Genomic DNA, 6,332 nt, shown 5'->3' on the forward strand with positions numbered 1-6,332 from the left:
TTTAATTATACAAATTAAATAATTAAAAATTTAATATGGTACAAATTTTATAGAATAACCGATCCAAACCGAATCACTGACCCTCCTACCTCCCAACAAGTAAATAGTACTTTTGTTTTAAGAAAATTCTCTTCAAAGATCATTTTTTACAATATTGAACTTCTCATTGAGACGTAACTAAGTTTCAAATAAATAAAAAGAACAGTGCTGATCATAGAAATAGAAATGATTTGCAACTACGTAGTACTATACGTTCTTCCAACAAATAAATTAGAAATAACTCGTAGTACCATAACTTATTATACTAAAAGTACTAGTAGTAAGTTTTTACGAAATTATTGGAAGATCGTTGCTCATAGACACTTAACTATTTATTAGTCGTAATAAATAAATGTGTGTCATAACCTATGAACAAAAGGATGTTGTTACTGAACCAGACAGAGTAAGAAACAAAGGATCTGAAGAAAAAACAAAAAATTGAATATTGAAAACGGAGAGACATGATGAGTTGACGACCTATCAATTTCATATGAAAGGATGTAATCAAGCCCAGCTTACTCTCTTGGTGTTTTTATAGCAAGTTTTAAAATATAAAAATAATAAATATAATTACAGGAGTAAATAAAATTTTGATACACAAAGAAAGAAAATAAATTTTTGATATACATTCAATGTGTCATACACTGCAATATGCCAATAATATAATTATTTTTATTGTGATATATATATTGATAAAAAGACAACAATAAATATTAAAAAATTATATATACAATTTCATATTCTAGATATACAAAGAAGAAAAATAAAATTTTAATATATATGTTGATATACACAGGGAAGAAAGAAAAGGTTGTGATATAATTATGTGGGTATATTACCACACCACGTCAAAATCCCCAAACGTGGCGCACAGGCACACGTGCATATATAGTGTTACACGTGCATATATAGTGTTTTACTTATCCAAAAATCTTATTTAATTTATAGGTTGATTCTACATAGTTTAAACTTTTGATCGAGGGATAGAGTAAAAAAAGTAAAAATAGCACGGTCTAGCCAGTTTTTGGACTGGTCATTCAAAAATAGTCAATATTTGTCAAGTCATTGAAAAATAGCCACTATTTTGTTACAATAGAAACCGGTCCAACATAATATACTAGAGTTCGGTGCACTTGTGTATGAACTTCCAGCATATTATGCTGGATCGGTATACTTTGCTGGCTCCAGTATAATATACTGGAGACTGGAACTCCAGTATATTATGCTGGAGTATTTTTCCGGATTTTGAACAGTATTTTCGTTCAAATTTATTTTTACATAAAAAATGGTTAAATTTTGATTACTTTTAAAACTGTGACTATTTTTGAATGACCGCTCGTAAATCTCGCTATTTTTGAATTTCCCTTGTGAAAAAAAGCTTGATTACCTGTCCATATACAACTAATTCAAATTTACTACCACTCAAGACTGTCTTATTCGTGCCTTTATTTTCGAGTGCCAGAGATTATAGTGTATTGGTCAATTACCACATTCATTTACAATATTTTTGAACGAATCATAATTTTCATACACCATTATTTAAAGATGAAAAAAATACCATTATTTAGGGGCCCATTTTCACCCAAGGGAATTTAATGAAAGAAGAAATTAAAGGAAAGAACAAGCTTAGAAGAAAGAAAAATGATAAACACAAAATTTTATCTCATACTCTATTGTCTTTTTTTTTCTTTTCTGGACTCTATTATCTATTCTGATCCCATGCCAAAATATTCTGATCTCGGCTTAATTTCGTCATTTCCGTATACCCTCATACCCAATACCACGTACACAGTCAATTATGTACTCCACTATAATTATGAGTCCGGAACCAAAATGTGGTTCTTTTGAACTCAAACTACATAAATAGGTGGTAAAAAAAAATACATTTTTATATATAGCGCCATAATACCTGGCGCTATACAATAACAGTAACGACACCGATAATGTATAGCGCCAGGTATTGTGGCGCTATATTGTAAAATTTGACACGCCCAGGTATAGCGCCACAATACTTGGCGCTATACATACATCATTAATGTATAGCGCCAGGTATAGTGGCACTATACTTCTTTTTCCTGGCCCCACCAATAATTCCTGACTTCAATAATTCAAAAGCGTATAGTGCCAACTTTTTGGGCGCTATACCTACATAAAAAAAAAATTTCGGCTAGCCATTTCCTATATAAAGAGGTTAGGATTGTATAGAAATTCATTCAAAATTTTTTTTAACTCTTGTTGAAACGTTTATTGTTCTTAAATTCTCCAGCATTTTTTCATTATGTCTGAAGAGCGTCGAATAAGAGTTTCATTATACTGGGGGGGGGGGGGTGAGGTTGTGATGGAGAATAACTCCGTGGGCTACAGTTTACCTGCTCAGTGTCATGTTAAATTGCCACTTACAATAGAGTACGATAAATTGATATCGTTGTTATGCAAAAAACTGAGTGTGAGGAAACGTTCAGTGATACTTAAAGTAACCGGAAGATATCCGTATTCCGTCACTCCACAAGGGTTTGCTTTTTACTCGGGGTTTAACATCGACGATGATGAAACTTTGAGTGATTTTCTGAGGACTCCGGACGAATGCCGGGAATTTCTTGTAATCACAATGTTGGAGATATACGTGAAGGTCGAAGACGTTCCAAAAACCGAGGTTGTGCGTAGCAGAGATAACCCCCAGTCATCGGGTGATTATTCTGGAGCAGTTTTTACCGGACAGGCTCCGGATGAAAGAGTTTTCCTTGATTTAAACTTATCACCGCCGGCGAATGAGCAACGAGAAAATAATTTATACCCTGCTTTCCATAATTCACAAGACGAGTAGTAAACTTCAATTTTCATTTGTGTTAATTATGTATATTTTTGGCGTATTGAATTTGTATTAACGCTCATATATTTAATAGGGGTTACCGGCCGGATATGAATTTTACAAGTGGCCCATCCGGTAGTCATCACTTAATTGAAAACATCCATCATGAAATTTCATTACATTACGACTTGTAACTGAAGTGATATAGCCATATGGAAATCATTTATTAATTCAGTAGCTTATATTTTTGTTGGTTGTGCAGTGAAAACGAGCAAGTTGAACCACCCGTACTCACTCAATTGACCGAAAATGACGTATTACATCGAGATCTGTCAGATGCACAGAGTGAGGAACAGAACAGTGATTACGATAACAATGCCGATGAATCCGGAGACGAGACACCCTTTTTTCGTGAGGATGGTGATGAGCAGGATGAGGAGGAAGGACCTGATTTGAAGAGAGACCCCTTAGACGAAGAGTGTATGAGTCCGAAGTGCCGTTTCATTCAAGGGAGATTCCTTACATTGATAACTTGCTAACCGTGCCGGATGTGGAAGCTCTCACAAGAGATTTTGATGAAATTCAGACATCAATGTAGGATGAGTCTAGACCAACGGTGCTTGCAAATGGGATGCTTTTTCCTGTTAAAACGCGCTTAAGCAGGGCTTGTAAAATGCACAACGTAAAAGAGTGTCGTGAGATGAAGGTATGAGAGTCAAGTCCGATGGTATACAAGGTTGTTTGCCGCAGGTGGTTTTCACCATGTAATTGGATGTTGCGTGCGACCAAGAAGAAGACAGGTATGTGGAAAGTGGGTAAATACATTCATACCCAACACAGGTGAAATGGACACATTCAACGGGAATCACTTCAACTTGGATATTGACTTGATTTCTCTTATACTTATTCCGCACATCGAAGCGTCCATAAGGTATACAATCAAAGAGTGCATTACATAAGTCCACCAGGAATATGGCCATACCATTACGAATAGAAAGGCATTTCTCGGGCGCAAACGAGCGTTTGAAATTGTCTACGGTAATTGGGATAAGTCATTTGCATCTCTGCCAAAGTACATGGCCGCACTGCAGCACTTTAACCCTGGGACAGTTGTTGAATGGAAGCTTGAGCAGAGTCCGGGAACACCAGAATACATATTCAATTACGTGTTCTGGGCGTTTAAGCCAGCAATTGATGGTTTTTTGCATTGCCGGCCAGTAATATCCATAGACGGAACTCATGTCTATGGAAAGTACGATATCAAGCTATTGATAGCCATGGCAGTGGATGCTAATGGACAGATATTTTCTCTAGCTTTTGTTGTTTGTGCCAATGAAAGCACAGAGACGTGGACGCTGTTTTTGAACCACCTGAAAGAGCACGTTGTCAAACAGCGTTCAGGTATTTGTCTAATATCTGATCGGCACGGTGGTATATTAAGTTCTGTGGAGAACTTGCCTGCATGGCAAGAACCTTATGCATACCATCGTTACTGTGTGAGGCACTTTAAGGCCAATTTCTAGAAGGCACATCCCAACAAGGATCTACATGATTTGATGTGGATGGCAGTAACAGACCACCACCAGCATAAATTCCGGAGCCATATGGATTCTATCAGGCAAGAAGACGAGGCAGCCTATCGTTGGTTAATGCGACATGACCCTGAAAAGTGTACGTTGTATGCGGATGGTGGCAGACGATGGGCAATTCTTACTACAAAAGTGTTAGAGTCCTTCAACGGGTTATTGAAGTCGGCAAGAGGATTGCCTATCACAGCCATGGTGCGGATGTCGTTCAAGCAGATAGCGAAGAGGTTTGTTGAACGGTCTGCAGCTGCAACAGAATTAATGGAGATGGATGTTGAATTTATGCCAGTGCCTATGAAGAGATTTGAGAAATACAGGCGGCGAGCACATTGACATTCATTTTTGCAATATGATAACGAAAGAGGTATTTTTGAACTTCGCACCGCTATCCATAATAATCGGGGTAATAATGTATATACTATAAATGAATCTGTAAGGTTATGCTCCTGTGGGAAATGGTCCATCTACCACATGCCTTGCTCACATGCCATCAAGTGTTTTCAACATGTTGGTTATGCGGAGACCAACTATATTGATCAACAATATAGTGTTTCCAAGTACCTAAACACATATAGTGGTCAGTTGCAGCCAGTGAGTGCTGAGCATTATTGGCCTCCGGAACCATTTAAAATGGTGTGCAACAAGTCCTATTTGCGTAAAAAACAGGTGTAGAAGAGAACACATATACGGAACCAAATGGATGTTAGTGACACCGTTTATGCGCGCAAATGTGGTATATGCTCGCAAATAGGACACGACCGTCGTAAATGTCCTTCAGCTGGTTTGGGTGGCAAAACTAATTAAGCTCGTGGTGGGTGTTCTTCTAGTGTACCTAACTACCCATGAGTTGATGTTGTAATAATTAGTTGTTATGTCTATGTTGCAAGATTTATGAAATAAAATTATGCTTGTTAACTATGATTTGTACTTTCCCATTTTACCTATTTAAATAATAATTTAATAAAATTATATGTATATTTATTATGTGTGTATTGTCTTGTCGAACTGAAAAAGCTGACCAGCTGACATAAAGTTGTCTTGCCAACATCATGATATTTAACACGCAAAGTATAGCGCCATTAGATAGTACGTTATGTGTGCGTTGTCTTATCGAACTGAAAAAGCTTACCAACTGACATAAAGTTGTCTTGTCAACATCATGATATTTAACACGCAAAGTATAGCGCCATTAGATAGTACGTTATGTGTGTGTTGTCTCGCTTATAAATAACGGGCTCATTGTAGTTATGTTGTGTGCTCAAAATTTACTAAAAGCAAATATTTTATTAAAAGTAAGGTTTTTTTTTACTAAAATCAAATATTACACAAATGGCTCAACCTCTTCGTCCACCAAATTGCAACTGTGGAAAAGCATGCTTGATGCAAAATTGTTGGGACGGTGGTGAAGTTGGAGGCCGCTACTGGCACTGTATGAACCAGTTTTACAAGGTTCCCGGCGAACCTATTTGTGATTTTCAGGAATGGGTTGATGAACCATATTATCAGGAATATTACAGAGAACAACTGCAGTTTCTTCATAATATGTGTTTAAGACAACAGGAACATGAAAAAGAAAGCAATAGAATTATTGCAGACTTGAGGGCAAACCTAAAGGAGATGGAAGAAGAAAAATGGAAAACACAATGGAATTGTGAAGCACAAAAGGATCGAAAAAAAAATATAAACTGGAACTTGCGAAGGTGAAGGCGAAACTGAAAGAGGTAGAAGAAGAAAAAAAACAATTGGAAGAACGATTTAAGTGGTTGGAGTGGAGAAAAAATAGCAACCGGGGCTAAACATTGGCATGTATGTGTTTAGTGTATTTTTCATATTTCATGTATTTTTATTATGTTGGCCTGCTATGTTTGTGTTTGTGATTGTGTTTGTGCTACAGTAAT

Source organism: Nicotiana sylvestris, chromosome 4 (genome assembly GCF_000393655.2).
Source record: "Nicotiana sylvestris chromosome 4, ASM39365v2, whole genome shotgun sequence".
Lineage (NCBI taxonomy): Eukaryota > Viridiplantae > Streptophyta > Magnoliopsida > Solanales > Solanaceae > Nicotiana > Nicotiana sylvestris.